At 36.6% G+C, this 20,135-nt stretch overlaps 1 pseudogene; it reads right to left on the reverse strand.

The window, feature by feature from the left end:
- Positions 1 to 16,556: 16,556 nt before the first annotated feature.
- On the reverse strand, positions 16,557 to 17,287 carry LOC129501209 (60S ribosomal protein L15-like; annotated as a pseudogene).
- Positions 17,288 to 20,135: the final 2,848 nt, after the last annotated feature.

Raw genomic sequence — 20,135 nt, forward strand, 5'->3', positions numbered from 1 at the left:
AAGATGTGAAACCAAATGAAATGCTTAAATTTTAATTAACACTGGTTTCAAAAAAGACTCTAAGAATACTCTAGAAACAAATATAAGTATTTGAATGTGAATAAGATACTAAATGACAGGGACACCTGGGTGGCTCAGTGGTTGAGGGTCTGCCTTTAGCTCAGGTATGACCCCGAGATCCGGGATTAAGTCCCACATGGGGCCTCCTGCAAGGAGCCTACTGCTCCCTCTGCCTCTGTCTCTGCCTCTGTCTCTGAGTCTCTCATGAATAAATAAAAAACTTTAAAAAAAAGATATTAAATGACAGTAGGAGAAATTAGCATAAATCAAAAATTTATCCTAAGGGTACAGAAGAAAAGGTTACTTACAGCTAGTACATCAAGAAAGCCTGATTGTTAAAGGTAAAATTTGGCCTTAATCTTAAATATTGAGTAGGATTTTTGATAAATATTTTTTAATGAAAGAATTATTTCATATTGAAGAAGAAACTGACCAAAGATTGAGAGGAGGAATGATTAATATGCATTTTGAAGTCTAGTCGATTATTTAGTATCAAGTGGGGTAAAAAGAAGTTTTCAAGCCTAAAATAGGCCCATAAAGCCATTATTGAAGTTGAAAGTGATAACAGAGAACATTTAGTCCACACATTCATTTTGTTGCTTTAAAACTAAGGTGCACAACAATACCCATCACATTCAAAAGATGGAAAAAACCCAAATGTCCATCAACTGATGAATGGATAATCAAAATACGGTACATACATACAATTAAATAGTAATCATCCATATTCAGTATAAAGAACTGATGCATACTACAACATGCATGAACTTTGCAAACATTGTGCCAAATGAAAGAAGCCAGACCAAAGGATCACATATTGTATAATTCCACTTGTATGGGATACTCAGAATAAGTAAATCCATGAAAACAGAGAGCAAATTGGTGGTGCTCAGGGCCAGGGGACATGAAGGAATGGGAAGTAAACGGCTTGATGGGTATGGAATATTATTTTGACATGATCAAAATGTTTGGGAACTAGAAAGAGGTGGTGGTTATACAACATTGTGAATATAGTAAATGTCACCAAATTGTTCATTTTTAAAATGAACAATTTTAGGTTATGTGAATTTTTACCACAATTCACAACAAAAAATAAAATAACAGGGAAGCCTGGGTGGCGCAGCAGTTGAGTGTCTGCCTTCAGCTCAGGGCATGATCCTGGAGTCCTGGGACTGAGTCCCACATCCAGCTCCCTGCACGGAGCCTGCTTCTCCCTCTGCCTGTGTCTCTGCCTCTCTCTCTCTCTCTCTTTCTCCCTATTTCATGAATAAATAAAATCTTCTTAAAAAAGTAAAAACAAAATAACTAAGGTACAGTGACTTGTCCAAGGACAGGGAAAGTTACTAACAGCTCCATGAACAGAACCTGGAATCTCTTGGAAGTATGGAACTATAACATCCAGCAGCAGAGCCTTGATTGCCTGGCTAAGTAGTTTAGACTTGTACTGGAAGGAAACGTGATATCATATGATATTTTTAAGCAAGAAAGAGACACTTATGATGGACTGTTTATATGGTCTTGCTTTATTACTTACTATTTGTTAACCTCCTGGACACTCAACAGTTCTCATCCATAAACAAGAACCAAACAAACAAACAAAGAAACAGCCTATACTTTTCAGTTATTGAGAGGAGCAAATAATTCATACACATTCTTTTTTTTAAATATATTTTTTAATTTTTTTATTTATTTATGATAGTCACAGAGAGAGAGAGAGAGGCAGAGACACAGGCAGAGGGAGAAGCAGGCTCCATGCACCGGGAGCCCAACATGGGATTCGATCCCAGGTCTCCAGGATCGCACCCAGGGCCAAAGGCAGGCGCCAAACCGCTGAGCCACCCAGGGATCCCAATTCATACACATTCTAAGGGCAATGTTGACACATGGCAGGGGCTTTCTTCTTTCTGTATTGCTACAACACACAGAATTGCCACCATGCTTTTTTCTAATTATTTCATGTAAATAAGCCTTCTTCTAGCAAAGTGTTAAAAACTTCAGAACAAGGACCATGGGTTATATTTCTTAAATCTTTTGAGACCTTTAAATCAGTAGTAAACATTAAATAAAGTTGCCTAACTTCTAGCCTTAGTGTTTTTCAATGGTGAGTTTTATTCTAATTGCAACTGTTCCTATTTTATAAGGCAACTTACCCTGATTTTCTAGCTTATTTGTGGGTTTCTTTCACATACTTCAGTTCACAAAAAAAAAAAAGATGAAGCAAATGAAAATGTGAGTCATAAAATAAAAAATTTGTGTTCATCTGACTACATCTCAACAACTTTTCTTCTGATTTCTTTTCTTTTCTCGTAGCCTTGTTAATCACAAGTCACTCAACAGTGTTTCCCAATTCTTTGCATTCTCTCAGCTTCTGACTGGATAATTTTAGGTGAGCTTATGGCATATACACTTCTTGATTCCCTTCCAGTTCCCCCTTCCTTCCAACCCTCCCTCTCTCCTCAGATCTAAGCAGAGAGTGGGCGTATCCTGAGAGCCAAGTCCCTGTACTCTGAGTTATTAAAGATTGCAAGCTATGTCCCCAAAAGAAAGTCTTCTTTCACTATTTTGCTGCAGAAAAAATATTTCTTGCCCGCCAACAAGCCTGGTTAGGAAAATAGTTCAACTCCATTTAACAAACACATATTATAAATTTAAATATAACCCTAACTTCCAGAAGTCCAGAGATAAAGACAGAGTCTATTCACTCAAGAATAAGACAGTCTAAGAGAAGATACCATGACATAAATAATTCTAAAACACTATGATAAAGATGAAAATAGAGGTATGTATGAGTTAACTGAAAGGAGAGAATAATTATCTTTGCTCATGATGATGAGGTGATGAAGGTGAAGAAGGTAACAAGGCACTGGCATATGCTTAAGAAAACAGGAAGTTTGAAAATAGATACCTTCAGGCAAATGGTAAGGTTGGAATGCAAAGAGAGTACAGGAAGGAGCCAAGGGCAAAAATGAAAGGAATAACTGGGGATGGGGATGTGACATGGCTGAAGGGTGGAACGTAATGGGATTGTGATTTCTGAGTAATACCTGCCTCTTTGCGTGATTGGGAGGATCAATGGGAAAATATTGTTATTTAAATGTCTAACAATGGTTAAGCAAGCAGTAATGTTAGCTAGTTCTCAATATACTCATAGGAATTTAATTATCAATCCTGATAGTCACTTTTAAAACCTAAAGCAATCAAATATTGTTATTCCATTACATAGTTATCTAGTACTTTTAAAATGACTTTTTCTTTAGTGATAATTATATTCCTATAAGCAAGACATATATATCTTCATGTTTACCTACTTATGTGTGTCCTTTAAGCAATATACAGTCCAATATATAATATATAATGTCTATAAATGTATATACTATATGATAAATGATGCACTATCTACAGTATATCACATATGATATATATTGCAGTAGGATGCTAACATATATCCTACTGTAGTATTACATTCATTCTTGTAGATATATGTGCTATGACTCACTTATTATTACGGCTGCTTCCTATTCCATTATGTGAATATGGCACAGAAGGAATCAACTGTATTTTTAATGTTTTACTTCTCAAACTGAGTTGTGTGCACAGGTATTACCTGCATTATTCCTTTCCCCCCCTTTGTATGTGGTAACTGTTTCCATGCTACATACCTTAAACTTACACAGTATTGTATCTCAATCGTATCACAATAAAAATGGGGGAAATTTTAAAAAAGCTAAAAGAAAAAATAAGTTATCTAAGATCTGATTGCATTCAGTGTTCTATATAAGCAAAATCATCTATCATGAAACCTCATAGAGTCATCTCAGATTTCTCTGGTTTGTCTTGGGAGTTACTCCCTTAAAACACAGCCATATGCTCCTGATGTTCTTGGAACTAAGATGGTGTGAAGACTGAAGGTAGTAGAGGCAGGCAAGAGAGCAAGAGGTTAAGCAATAAAAACTGAAAATAAAGCAAATATCTTCAAAGGCCTACACTGGCTCATACATAACACTAAATATTTTTTAAACTTGTTAGATTCTACTTTTTAAAAAATATTTCATTTATTTATTTGACAGAGAGAGAAAGAGGCACAAGCAAACAGAGTGGCAGGCAGAGAGAGAGAATGAGACAGGCTCTGAGCAGAGAGGCTGATGCCGGGCTCGATCCCAGGACCCTGGGATCACAACTGGAGCCAAACCAACTGAGCCACCCCAGCACACACCATCTACTTCCGTTCTTTTTCAATATAGGTAAGATTAAGTTTCATATACATTTGTTCATTAGAAAAAATGCTTAATTTTGTTAAATTGACATTGGGGATTTCTTTAAAAAAATAAAGAAAAAAGCAATTGTAGATTCATAAGATTTTAAGATTATGTCATTTATATATAGAAAAGTTCTTTATATGACTAAATTTACCAGATCTAATATATTTTTTAATCTTTATATATATTTATATATTTTTATATATATTCTATATACAATATATATTTTTAATCTTTTAAGACAAATAACTCTAGTGAGAGGAGAGAGGGAAACAAATAGGCTAAGAGTGATAAAGATGAGCAAGAGAGAGGGTACCTATGTGGCTCAGTCAGTCAAGCATCTGATTCTTGATTTTGGTTCAGGTTGAGATCTCAGGGCTGTGAGATCAAAGGCCTCCCACCCACAGTCAGGTTCTGCTCTGGGTATGGAGCTTGCTTAATATTCTCTCTCTTCCTCTCCCTTTGCCTCTCCCCTCTTCTCTGTCTCTCTCTTTGTCTCTCTGTCTTTATATCTATATATATATATATATATATTTGATTATCTGATTATTGTTTTACTTTGCTTTGCTTCCTAATTTACTCCAAAATTAAGAAATTGTTGGTTTTAACTTAATTACATGGCGCTCTGTATTTTTCTTGATGATTCCTGTTTCTAACATTTGCTTTCACCTGTCTTCACTACTATTGGCATACCAAAAGTCTCCACCCACCAAGAAAGACAGTTCTCACTCTTGCCCTGGTATCCTAAAAACTTTCAAAGAACAGAACAGGGATAATTCTTCTCTTTGGATTTCACCTTAATAGAATTTCGTATCAGAGTCACATCTTGGTGTGATGTAACTTTCTGTAAAGCCTTACACTCCACATTTTTTAAATGCTCCCCTGGGAATGTTTTATGGGTATTGAACCACACCTACCAATTTAATGACTCTGTGTGTCTGTGTATGTGTCTGGGTGGAGGGGGGAGGGGCTAACAAAAGCTAAATGTTTCCATTTACACTTTTTTTTTTAATTTTTTTAATTTATTTATTTATGATAGTCACAGAGAGAGAGAGAGAGAGAGAGAGGCAGAGACATAGGCAGAGGGATAAGCAGGCTCCATGCACCGGGAGCCCGATATGGGACTCGATCCCGGGTCTCCAGGATCGCGCCCTGAGCCAAAGGCAGGCGCCAAACCGCTGCGCCACCCAGGGATCCCCTCCATTTACACTTTTAAAACAAATCTCAGTATATCATAGAATAAACTCCTAACATTTACAAGAAATTTATTTTAGTGGTTATAAAAAATAATCTCTTCCTTTCTTACAGTGGTGATTGAGTGTGTTCCATGGAGCACTAACAATTCCCCAGCTTATCTGCAGCCTTGTTTATGTTCCAAGCTAATGTACATGGCAATGCAGATGTCTTTTCATTGTAGGATTTAATCATTTACTCATATGTTTAATCAAAACTAGACTACCTCAATGGGATTTTGTCACAAACTGTGCTGATCTTCCCATTAACTCTGACAAGAAATTTTTTTAATGGCAAGAGGAAATAGATGCAATAGACAAAATTTGAGAAGCACCATCCTAAATCATGGGATTTTGTCCAAAATTACAAGTCAAGAAATGATAAATGCATAAAGATCGGAAGCCTGATTTTTGGCGTTTCCCATCAAAAGGCTTAAAATGATGCATATCCTTTCATCTAGCAATTCCACTCCTAGAAATATATTCTAAGAATATATACCCAGATACACAGAAATACAACCATGGGGATATTCATCACAGCCCTCTACACAGAAGTGAAGAATCTGAAACAACTAATGTCCAATACAGGGAGTTGGTTAAATGATAGTGTCCATATAACTAGATAATATACAGCCAAAAAATGTGTGGTTGTAGAAAAATATTCAATGGTAAATGGAAATAGCATAGACTAATTATCAGTATCCGTAATCCCTTGCTCCCCTGTATAAAATCTTGATTTTATCTGGACCAGCAAAAAGGCCAGCTAAAAACTAAAAGGACTGACCAATGATATGTAGGTGAATGTTGTCTGAAGACCTTCCAGGAGAGCTTTTTAAAGACTGATATATTTTCCATCTGAAGCTTCTTTTGTCTCCTCACTTTTCCTCTAATTCTAGCCTGTAAAACAGACTTTATTACTGAGTTTCAGCAGCTTTCTTGTGACCTAGAGAATAGAGGTCAGAGCAAAAAGATAGAGAAAGCCTGGATTCCTAAGAGTCTGTAGCACCATCAGTTATTCCAGACATGAACTATCCACCTCTGGAATTCTTTATGTGAAAGAAAATCCCTCCTGATCTGTTTAAGCAACTACTCTGATACCTCTGTTAATATCAATTAAATACAATTTTGAACTGTCATAACAGACTAGCCCCCAAAATAATAATTTATTTTTTAAAATAATGTAGATATTTACATATATGCATAAACATATATATTCATAGATTAAATCATAAACATATATATATATCCACAGATTAAAAATATAAGATCCGTATAGAAAGATTGACAGTGATCAAAAGGAAACAGGTAATGTTTTTATTTTGTTATTTTTATTGGAAAACATACTAAATTGAAAGTTTACATACATATATATATGTAATTTTAAGTTCATCAATAAAATTGATGACACCCACCCTTAACCTCAATAACGCAGAACCCAGACCTGTGTTCCCTCTTTCTCTCTATCTGCAAATTGTATGCCTAAAGGGTACAGGCATGCCATGTACCCTTTAGGACCTGTGAACAATATATCTTGTTTTTTCAAAGTTCCCAACAGTTGTTGCTGAGGTGCATCTTGGGATCATAACAAGAACCACAAGGGCCAGTTCAGCCACAACACTGACTCCAGTTGGGGAAATGTCAATGGGGGCTTGCCACAGGTAGTACAGGCCCATATAAATAGTCCAGGCACTCCTAGACATCTCTATCAATGGGCTGAGACCTACACAAAACAGAATTATAAAAGAGCCAGAAATCAATTAAAATGGCAATGATAAGTGGATAGCTAACAATAGCTGCTTTAAATATAAATGGACTAAATTCTCCAATCAAAAGACATAGAATGGCTAAATGCATTTTAAAAAAGACCCACCTTGGGCTGCTCAGGTGGGTCAGTGGTTTAGCGCTGCTTTCAGCTCAGTGCCTGATACTGGAGACCTGGGATCAAGTCCCATATCAGGTTCCCTGCATGGGGCCTGCTTCTCCTTCTGCCTGTGTCTCTGCCTCTCTCTCTCTCTATGTCTCTCATGAATAAATAAATAAACTCTTTAAAAAATAAATTAAAAAAATTAAAAAGACCCACCCTATAAGAGACTCATTTCAACTTTAAGGATACACACGGACTAAAACTGAAGGGATGGAAAAAAGTATTCCATGTAAATGGAAGCCAAAGAAAGTAGGGATAGCTATATAACTATCTAAGCCAAAGACTGTAACAAAAGATTAAAAAATCTTTATTTTATAATGATAAAGGGGTCAAAAAAGGGGGGTCAATCCATCAAGTGGATATAACATTTTTAACTATTTATGCACCTAACACAAGCACCTAAACATATAAAGGAAATATGAACAGAACTGAAAGTAGAAATAGATAGAAGTACAATACTAGCAGGGCACTTCAATATCCCACCCTCAACAATATCAGCCAGATAGAAAATCAGTAAGGAAACACTGAACATAAAGTACATGTTAGGTCAAATTCAGATATATACAGAACATTCCATTCAATAGCATCAGAATACATTATTTCAAGCATATAGGGAACATTCTCTAGGACATATCATATGTTAGGTCACAAAACAGGTCTTAGCAAAATTCAACAGGATTAAAATTATACCATGCAAATGTCACTCTTTAGGGCATGGTACATATGGCTTATAAAATCTACCAAAAATAAATTTTTTATTATTAAATTGTATTTAGGAAAAGTTCAATATCTATCATCTTCCTTACATGTGAATAAATTTCAGATGAATTAAAAGTTCAAACAAAAATGGGGGATCCCTGGGTGGCTCAGCAGTTTAGCGCCTGCCTTTGGCTCAGGGGGCGATCCTGGAGTCCCGGGATCGAGTCCCGCATCAGGCTCCCGGCAGGGAGCCTGCTTCTCCCTCCTCCTGTGTCTCTGCCTCTCTCTTTCTCTCTCTATGTCTATCATAAATAAATAAATAAATCTTTAAAAAAAAAACTCAAAAGTTCAAACAAAAGTAATACTATCAACAATTTAAAAATAGGGGTAAACATTTTCCTTTGGAGGAAGTCATTCTATGCATAATACCAGCAGAAATCATAAATGAAAAGATCAAATTATTTCTGCACGAAAACTGTATACACAATATCCAGTTGTATATAAACAAAATTAAAATACAATGAGTGGGAAAAAAGACTAGAGCACATATAAAGCTTTAAAAACTTAAACTCAATACATAAAAGAAATTAAAATTGGGAAATGACATCAGTAAGATCGTAAAATGGGAAGCCTCAGATCCTCCTTCCCCCATGAAAATATCAATTCAAATATAATACATAGACCAATTCCCTTTCTGGGAAATCCAGAATCCAGTTGAGAGGCTCCTACACCCAGTGTGAACTTGAAACCAGTCATACTGGAACCAGTATAATCACTTTTGGCACTCCCACAATTCAACAACAACAGCAACAAAAACAAACTAACCAAAAGATGGGCAAAGTCCTTTAACAGATATTTTTCTAAAGAAGAAATTTAAATGGAAACAGGTACATGAAAATGTGCTCAATATCATTATTCATCATGGAAATGCAAATCAAAACCACAATGAGATACCACCTCACACCTTTATAATAGGATGACCATTATAAAAATCAATAAATTACAAATGGTAAGGATGTAGAGAAATTGGAATTCTTGCTCATTATTAATGAAAAAAGTCCAATGGTACAGCCATTGTGGGAAACATTATTAAGGTTAAACAATAAGAAAAACAATATTAAGGTTCCTCAAAAACAGAACTACTATATGATCCACTAACATCATTTCTAGGTATTTATTCAAAAAATTTAAACCAGAATCTCAAAGAGATATTTGCACAACCATATCCATTGCAGCATTACTCACAATAGCTAAGAGGTGGAAACATTTAAATATCCAGTGATGGGTGAATGGAAAGGAAAATATGACATATACATGCAATGGAATATTAAACCTTTAAAAAGGAAATCCAGTCATATGTGACAACCAAGATGCTCCTTAGGACAGTATGGTAAGTGAAATAAGCCAGTCATAGAAAGACAAGTACTGCTGTGATTCCATTTATATGAAGTATCTAAAGTAGTAAAATTCATAAAAGCCGAAAGCTAAATGGTGGTTGCCAGGGGCTGGAGGAGGGTGAAATAAAAAGTCGCTATTCAAAATGGGTATAGAGTTTTGAGTCATGCAACATGAAATATTTCAGAGATCTGTTGTACAACAGTGTGCATACAATTAATGCTATACTGTACACTTAAAATTTGAATTTGGGGCGTTTAATGTTCAATATTTTTTCTAAAATTAAAAAAAGAAATTAAATTTCATTAGAAAATGAGTGGAAGTATGAATGGATAAAAATAACTAGTGAACAGAAATAAAAGTGGCTGAAAAATGTTCAGCCCCTCAGTATTAATCAGAGAAATCTATAGCGAATAATAGAAATATATCTCACATTTCAAATAATAAAAAATAAAAGGAATAAGAATAGTTGAAGTTAGTGAGGATGGGGGAACTAAATAATCTCTAACCTTGAGGATGAGAGTTTAAATTAGACTTTCTAGGAGACAATTTAGCATCACGTATCAAAAACCATGATAGCATATGAATCTTTTAACACAGAAACCCTAATTTTACTTCTTATACTACCCTGGAGAAATACTTTAATATCATTTTTTCATTTTGCTATAAAGTTAAAATGTTTAAGTTAAATTTCAAAATAATTTGCTTATAACAAAATTGGAAGCCATCTAAAATAGAACAAGTATTTACTCTACTGTGGTGCATCCACAGAAGGGAAGAAAATGTTAGAATTTTAAATGGTTATATAAAAATTAAAGAAAATAGAAAACATCAAGTTATAAAACAGAATATAATATTGCAATCCCATTTGGAATTTAATAATTCAAAAATTAACCATGGTTATTCTGAATGATGAGATTACAAAGGATTTTAATTTTCTTTTGGCTTATCTGGTCTTCAGAATTTTATCATTAAAATGTGTTACGTTAACAATAATTTAAAAATAAAGCAATATAGCAAGGAAAAAGTCTTAAGTGGAAATCAAAGCTCGTATCTCATCTCTCCACTTCAACATGTAATTGACTTTGTGGAAGTTAATGGTGTAATTTCCCAAGTTGGCATTAATGAATTTGTACTAAAAGTTATTGTGATTATTTTCCTTCAGTTTTGATGGATGTCACCTTTTACCCCCAGTAATAAAAAACAACAAGCAATGAACAGTTAGGTTTCCAAGCTGCCTGTATAATATCAGGAAATATATGTATCCATTTTACTTTGAAAAATTTTGCCTTGCTCCTGTTAGTCCTCAGATATAAATCAGTTGTCTTTCTCAAGTGGAACACAAAGGAACAGAGCGCACCTTAATGGATGCTATTTTACCCAGCAACATACTTGATTTTAGTCCTCATCTTTGCATCATTTCATTGCAAACTGTGTGCATATTTTTTTCATGTCTGTCATTACAGAGACATAGAAGTTACTTTCACCTTCCATAATTTTGCTAGCATTTTAATTACCCGTTGCCATCTGCCTACAAGTTCAAAACTGGTTTAAGACTAGAATGTAATAAAAGAGGAACTTAGTGTAATGTATATCTCCCCAATACGTTTCTTCTCACTTTTGACAAATCTATAGAGTTCTTCAGATATTGCAGTTGGCTTACTTTTGACTGATTTACACACATGAAACCATGTCATGCGCCTTGCTTATCAATCTCTAAAGAAATCTTACATTTGAAAGGGAGATTATGCTGCAAACTTCCTATTAAAATGATGCAAAGCTGAGTAATCCAGGCTGCATTTCAATGCCTTGAAGATAATGAATTCTCGTTTTATTCATCAATTCAAATGATATGATATAGCATCTTAGCAGGGTGCAGTTTTTCTAACACTATCAAGTTATGTTCTTCAAATGATGTGGAAAAGCATATTGCAGACAGCTTGGCACAATTGCAGGGAGTTGGGGGAGGGGTAGTTATTGGCATAGAGAAAAAGAATCTTAGAGATCAAGTGATATTTTCAAAATACAGATTACATATCCACATCTTTGGTTCCCATTCATTTATCTTCCTTGCTCCCATTCTCCCAAGTAAAGCATGTTAAGGTCCTCTAACCCATAAATCTCTTAATAACTTGCCCAGGGAAATGTTGATCTTTCCCGGAAGCTGCCAAATTAGAGCTTGTTTGCAATGATTAGTGGTTCCCTCCATAAACTCTGGAGGGAAGAAATTGGAGAGTGAAGGGAATGTTTTTTATTTGCTCTGATCTAAGCCAGAGGTGGCTGTCCCAGGGACACATTTGATGTGTTTGCTTGGCCCACGTTGTGATTTATTTAAATACTTAAGTAGTTCCTAAATACAAAAATTAGGGGATTCACATAGCTATTGAGATGTCTGCTGCTCTTAAAATACAGAAGAGCCAGACACAATGGGCATGGCAATAGTAAAAAGGATTCGATTAGAAGCTGACATCGGTAGTAAGGGCACTTTGCCACAGTCTCTACCAGGCTCCTGCCACCACCTTTGTTGCCTCTCTGGCCACATTATCTATTGGACTTTGCAATCCCTGATATAAGCCTTCAGGCATTCTCTTGGAAAAGTTTCCTGAATATGCCTATAATGATATGATTGGCCTGGCTGTTTATCTGAAGTGTCACTTGGTCAGTTCAAAAAATTTTAGCAGTGGCTGAAAAAGTGAGACTAGAGAAGGTGGCATATTGCCCAAATTGTACCAGAGAATATAGTTTTATTACTTTCAAAACCTCAACAGAAGTATTATAAAATCACTAATATAATTATATGTAAAAAGTCCTGTAAAAATCAGAAAAATCCATCAATATAAATATTAAAAATAATGAAAAATCATGCTTGCTGAATTGTATGAACTGAATTGACAATACTTTATTCATGCTGTTTCTTATCAGCTGGTTTTCTTTTGTCTTCTGTTTTTTAAAAAAGTTTTTTCTTCTCATGAGCACACAAATAGTTTTGTGTATTTGGTGCACACATTTCTCTTCCTGTTTCTGTTTCAGTAATCAGAATCACTTAAAAACCAAAATAGATTAAAAGTCTCCTAAATTCCTCCAGTCCAGCAGCTCAGTTTCTTTCTTCCTCTTTCTCTTTCTCTTTCTCTTTCTCTCTCTCTCTCTCTCTCTCTCTCTCTCTCTCTCTCTCTCCCTCTCTCTCTCTCTCTCTCTCTCTCTCCTCTTCTTTTCTTATTTAATTCAGCATTCCTATAGTAGATTAAAGAAGCATCTGTGCCCTTAGGGAATGGGCCCCCAACAGTAGGTGATGAGCAACATTTTCAGCATCATCTGCTAAAAACACACATTTCTAGGCTCCACCCCAGGCCTACTGAATCAGAATCTATCAGTGCAAGATTGAACATCTGCCTGCAGTGATTCTAATGCTTATCGAATTTATACCCAAAGCCTTAGAATAATACAAGGACAATTCAGAACCAAGGTCAGAGGCACATGCCCTCTTCAAATATGTAGTCACTATTTTAATGATAGGATGTGTTTCTGGTACTATCTATGGCAGAAGTCAGAACACAGAAGAAGTATTCAGATAAAAGCACTTGACCCTCCTTCTCAAATCATGCATTTATCCTCCTCTACAATGCTTTCTACACAGAAGTTGATAACCACTCAGTATAACAGATTACATGACTTCTGTGAAATTTTCAAGCTGGTCTCTGGCAGATACATGATCTCAAAGTCTACTTATTTTTTGCTTTGATATAAAATTCAATTTTGATTATAAAAGAGGCAAGCTGGTAAAAAAAATCTGAAAACTAAGAAAAATAGAAAGATGGAATTAAAAATCACCCCATCACAATTGTTTATTTTTTTCATCACAATTGTTTAAATGTATTTCTTCCCAGTCTTTAAAAAAATCCATAAAAAGAGGAATTTCTGTTTGTTTTGTACCTGTTATTGTTACTGTTTTTCAGTGAACAGAATGGAATAGTTGTATAGAGAATTCCATAATCTGCTTTTCTCAGTATTTTCAATTCATTTTCTGTCATTAAACAGAAGTATGTAAAATCAACACACAAATGTTTCCAATTATATTAAAATAATCATTTGTGTTTCATATTTATGCTTTTCCAAATTTCCTTCTTGTATATGTTATTGTAATTGACAGACATAGAAATACACTCTTAACTCATTTGTCTATTTTCAGAGATTAAAATTCAAAATATGGAGTTCCTATGGTTATATTTAATTATATTGCTGAAGTTTTGGATTATAGGTGGGGTTTGGTGGGGTGAGGTCTGGAGCTGACAACCAAGAAAGAATTCTTGAGACGTGTTTGGTGCAAAATGGTGGTTTTATTAAAACACGGGGACAGGACCCGTGGGCAGGAAGAGCTGCTGCCCTGGGCCTGTGAGGGGTGGCTGATTATATATCTGGAAGTTGGGAGGGGTTTGAGGATGGCGTACTTTCTAAGCAATTTTTGGAAGCAAGATTTCCGGGACCTTAAGGGGGCTAGCTATTGTTGGGAAAAGTCACCTATTACCACCTAATAGAACCTTAGTCATGAGACCCTTCAGATGTATATCAGTGGGCCATTTGCTTAGGGGATGATTGACAACATGTATCTTGGGGGCTTAGAGATGAAGGGATATTTCTAAAGGAATTTTTATATGCTAAAGTAGACTTACAAGCTTCTGGGGGTTAGGCTAAGATTGCCTTTTGCCCTTAGCAAAGTATAAACATCGAGGTAGTCAAGTCCATACAGGAATGTCACTCTCCCTGTTTCAAGAACTTGTCAATGTGCTTTGTCCTCAGCTAGTCCTCTTTGAACAATTCTGACCCTTAAATCTTTAAGGTTGTTGAGGTAGAAGGTCTCATCTTCTGTAACTCCTTCCTGCTGAGTAGGAGTGGAGAGATATCCCTACCTATGAGTCACTATGGTCAGTTGGGGAACATATTGGGGAATTACAAAAAGGAGAAGGCAGCTGAATCCAATGAGGACAATACATGAACCTTCTTGAGTAGAAAATATCATCTGTCAGCTGAAAATTATGGCAGTGAAGGAGTCTTCGCAATAGGCAGGGAGACACCAGAAATAACAAAATTAAGGTTAATATTATAATGAGAAAGTGAAGACCTTTGACAGTTGACCCTTGATAATTTTCCTCTGGTCCAGGAGTTTAAAGCAATCACTAAAGAGAGATCATTTAAAGCACCAATTTGAGTATTTATGTTAGATAGAAACCCAGAAATATTTTTGTGGTCATCTGGAATGTATACACAGCATAGTTTTTATGATAGCACAAGTTTTATCTTGTGTAACAGTTAAAACATCTAATGTCATTCTATTTTGTAAAACTGTTTCATACATTTGTGTTACTTTAGTATTTAATAGAGAAGTTTTACACTGAGTGTCATTGACATTGACAGTGTAAAACTCAGCTTTGACCATGTACTTATTAAGAGGTTCCATGCTCCAAACAACATCCTCTGGTCTCAAAGAGGGAACAAAGATGGATGCTAGTTAGTCATAACAATGAAACATAAAAACATGTCCACTTTTTAAAAAAGCCCAGAGTGCAGTGACCTATCCAGTCATTGCCTATTGAAGCCATGGCCACGAATTAGAGTGGCATAGTCATTGGATCACATTAGAAGACAGTCATATAATTTCAGGCATCCCTAAATGTATCATCCAATTTAATCATAAAGAAAGCAGAGTCATCCATTCTCTCCATAAGTCCATAGTTAACCCTGTATTGGGGTATGTTCTGGCTTTTAGGGAACTGCTTGTCATTCCAGCCACAAAGAATTGGTTAGAGTGCTAGCTGGGTTATACAATTGTTGGGGAAATCTATCACCCTTTTTTTAGCTGTTTAAATATTCATAAACCCATAGGGTTCTATTAAATCCACAGAATAACAAGAAGATTGTCTATACAGAGCTGTTGTGTAGAAATTGAAAAGCTATTTCTCTGAAGTTTACCTCAAGTAGTCTAGCTTAGGCAAACATCATTCATTTAAAATGATCAGAGCTGTAATTGAACATCCGCAAAGATGTGTTATTGAGACATAGTTTCTCTCTATAATAACCCTCATCTTTAATCAGAGGTAGCCACATCAGGACTGATCTGTCTGCAAAACAAGTCTAGTTTTAAGAAACTTAGCCTAATTATTTACATTAGCTCAGCAAGAATAATGATTGATCATATAGATTTTTTAGAACCTGCTTTGCTGGCACTTTTTATAAGGAATCTCTAGGTTGAACTTTTTGTAGCCTCTCCAGGCCAGCAGCCAAGCCAAGTACTTGCCATCAGATGTGCTTGCAATACCTGTAGATTTGGGCTGATTCCTCTTCACAAGGTCCCCAAAGTATCCTGAAGTCCCTGCACTTGCCAGGGAATAACATTCTTTACTCACCTGGTGAGGCGGCTGCGAACTCTGTAAGCAAGGTATTGGGCTAACATTTCCACATGGCTTGATTACTCCAGGTTTCATCAAGTCAACTTTAGTTCCTTAAAGCTGTTTGATTATATCTGAATCTATGCATGTCTCTCAAATATGGCATTCCAGTCAAAGCCTTGATAAAATAACCAATATTCCCAATGGTGTCATGTTATAAGAACAGATAAGTGATTGCCATGGAAGAAAGAATACTCACTGAGACCTTTTGAATTTCAGAGGGCTAAAGTAGAGAGAAAACTTAAATGCTTTAATTTATTATTATTTCTATTTATCACTGATGTCTCAAGAGAAAGTTTCCTTAGTCTGGAAGAGCAAATATTAAAGAACCAGCAATGTTTTAACCAAGAGTACAACAACAACAGCAACCATATAAAATCATTTGTTTTGCAATTTACTTAGTCCCATATTACTACTTTTGTTTAGTCTGAATGCAGCTTAGTGTTTTTTTTTTTTTAGCTTAGTTTTGGAAATTCGTAACTATTTCAGTTTTAGGATTTTTTTTGACTGTCCTAAATTGTTTATTAGGTAAGAATTTTACCACCATTACTTATATTAGTGGTAACAGTGGAACTGGAGAGTATTGCGTCTTCTTCATGCTGCACAAAGAGAACCACCAATAGTGTGGTGGAACTTGTGACCCTTTCCAAGGCAACGGCTCTTGCAGCCTGCAGAGGTCAGCCCTCGCATCTCCCTGTGCTTGTGGACTGGTTTGGTGATCCACTGGGTGTCAGGATTTCTTCTGATAGTTTTATGGTATGGATCAATGAGGATAGCCTCAAAGAATATGTACATGGAATCTTTGCCAACCCAATAAGAATTCAAGACTCTCAGAACCCCACAGTGGCGTCCAGTTGGCTCCTCTGCAACAGACTGAAGGCCTTGGGCAAACTTTAGCTGGTTAACACCATGATGGACAGGCCATAAGTAGCACCCTTAGGAACTGGGTGTTTGTGGCCATGACGACACACACAAATCTGATATATGACATAATCTTTCTTGGCCTTGTACCCTAGTCTGCAAGATTTATGGGCCTGGTTGGGCAGGGGCCTTGGGGAGCACAGAGAGCTGGTGGTACTGCCAACAGTGCACCCTGAGAAGAAAGTGCATGACATTCTTCCTCCACAGCTCCTGGATGTACTTGTACGCGCCCAACTTGGCCTACCTTTGAGCTGATGGCTGCCACTAGACAGAAACGAAAGAGCCTTTCTCCCCAGTTTGAATACTTACCTGTATTTGTCCTAAAGATCTTTTATGAATCTTCTTGAAGATAAAATTCATTTTGCAAGAGAATAAGAACAATTATAAATGACAAAAACTTAGAAATGGACATGGTAATAATCATGATGCAATTGACAAGGAAATTCAAGCTATTTGTGACACATAACATTCCAATGATCAAAATATCAAGTGATGACATTATATGAAAACATATTAAAACTTTAGGAATTGCATATCATCTCTAGAATAGTTATAGTATTTATCTAAATGTAACCTAAGTCTTAGCATTTACTTAACAGTACTTTCAGAATAACTTAACATACCAAATAAGAGGCCTAATGAGTCAAGACTCCATTTACAACTCAAATCTTGGGAAGTTTGTTAAAACCTTAGAAAGTTTTAAACCACATGCCTATGGACGCCTGGGTGGTTCAACTACTGAGTGCCTGCCTTCAGCTCAGGTCGTGATCCCGGGATCTGGGTTGAGTTCCGCATCGGGCTCCTGGCCGGAAGCCTGCTTCTCCCTCTGCCGGTCTCTGCCTCTCTCTCTCAGTCTGTGTCTCTCATGAATAAATAAGTAAATCTAAAAAAAAAAAAAAAAAAAAAAAAAGCACATGCCTAAAATAGGATTAGGGATGTTGAAGACCTGATAAAGGCAAAACATAAAGGCCCCTCTCTGGGCAGGCAAAGAGAAAACAACTGTTTACATTTTCTTATCAAAAGCAGATCAACAATTCAAGAGAACTGTCTTTTCCAACAGAGAGAAAGCAGACTTTTTTTTTTTTAAGATTGTATTTATTTATTCATGAGATACAGAGAAGCACAGACACAGGCAGAGGGAGAAGCAGGCTCCATGCAGGGAGCCCGACATGGGACTCGATCCCAGGTCTCTAGGATCATGCCCTGGGCTGAAAGCAGCGCTAAACCGCTGAGCCACTCGGGCTGCCCAAAAGCAGACTTTTAATCTTATACCTGTATACTTTTAAAATCCATTCATTTCAATCTTAGTCTGTCCTGACCACATCTAAAATTCCTTTCCAAAGATTTCACTTCACAGATCTTCTATGACTTTCTTTTGCATGCAGACTTTGTCCCAAGCCATTTCTTTTCAAACAGTCTTATTTAAGACAAGATTACCTTCTTTTACCTTTAACAAAAATACATTCCCATTCTTATATCTTTCTTACATATCTCCAGGCTTCCTACATACAGAGTTGTTTCCCTTATTCTCCATTAGTCTTAACTACATTTAGAATTTTTCACTCTTCGAAATCTTAGTCTCCAGTGAAAACTAAATAGTAACCAACTGTGAACTGTTAATATCGAAACTCTTTATAAGTCAAATTTATGAATTTATTTTTCTAATTTATGAATTTATTAAGTACAAAGCATGTTCATCAACAGACAAATATCCTTAGTTTCTTCCAATAAGTCAAAAGCACAAACTTACATCCAGTAATCAATGCTTTAGCACTATATCCTGTTTGGAAAAGACCTAGATGATTATTCAAGTAAAACTTTATAAAGTTTCAGGTTACCAAAGACTTTGAACGCTGTCTTAATAATTACTTATGAAAACTTTGAGTTTGACAGACAATTAACCATCATTTCAAGTTATCTTTTTTCCTAACAAATTACAACAGAGATAACATGAGTTTATTTGACCTTTAGCAAACCTTGACAAAATAAAAGTTTCAAATTTAATACTGATAACTTTAAAGATGGGTCTGCCTTAAACCAACGAACTTAAGTTAGTTTAAATATTGAATATGTTTCTCCTGGGCCCAGTTTTAAAAGTCACTTTGTTCCCCATTGCCTATTTTTACCTGAGACTCTGGTGGGGAAATCTGGAGTGGGTGGTAAGTCCAGAGGTTGCTCTTTGCTCCTTGTCAGAGAGGGTAGGAGCCAATGACGCTGGAGACACCAAGGATGGTATAGAAGCCAGTTACATAGGCCACACCCAAGGTGGTGCAGAAACAGGAAGAGGGGGAGGAGAGATGGAAGAGGCAAAGTGCAGCCAGAAAACAGAGAAAGGGTTCCTGGTTCTAGAGCTCATCTGCTTGGATAGATAAGCAAAGGCCATGATTTTCCACCAGCAAGTAGAATGAGGCAGTCCACGTCAGGCCGGAGAAGACAGGGAATCTCCCTGAAACAAAGAGAGTTTTGGCAGCTGCTTAGAAATATTCCTTGAAGTCCCCATCCTAAGGTAGACTAACCACAGTTGGCTCCAATTATTGCCATTAACCCAGGAAATGAGTGAGGGAGGAACCCACACATCTATTAGCAGGAACAATGAGAGAGTAAGAGTCAGAGTCCCCTTCGTCTGGGATGGCCTCTGTTTCCTCCAACACCCTGGGTTTACTTGGAGGAGGTCTATTTAGATCATTACTATCCAACATCAGGAGGGAGTTTACTAGGCAACATGTTTGGGCCATTTGCCCTATTTCGTGCAGAGGAGATCTAATGGAGAGATCCCACTGAGGCCATGCAGTGTTCAAGGAATTTGGTCCTTTCCTAAATTTTGCAATCCAAATTATCTCCAGTGGGTTAAAAGGCATTCCAAGGGAGAGTCCTTGGGGACTGAAGAGAGGAGCTCCCATGCTCTGAGAGAAGAGTAAAGAAGGTCCATTACCAAAGAAAATCCTCCCCACTCCCGGGTGGCATCCCAAGTTCAGGATATGTCAAAGGTTCCTAGTGTCAAAGCCACCTGTGGTGTGCCCACCTCCCCGACCCCCGAACGAAATCGCAATGATCACTCCAGCCATTAAAGGTCCGAGTAGGAGGGAGGCCTGCCCTCCCTGCTCTTCCCCATCACATCCTAGGCTACAGATCGATGCCAGGGCATGGACCCAAATACCTTGTCTTGAAGGTCATGCCGTGAAGGTCACGCCTTATTCTGCGTTGCCTT

Source organism: Nyctereutes procyonoides, unplaced genomic scaffold (genome assembly GCF_905146905.1).
Source record: "Nyctereutes procyonoides isolate TBG_1078 unplaced genomic scaffold, NYPRO_anot_genome, whole genome shotgun sequence".
Taxonomy (NCBI): domain Eukaryota; kingdom Metazoa; phylum Chordata; class Mammalia; order Carnivora; family Canidae; genus Nyctereutes; species Nyctereutes procyonoides.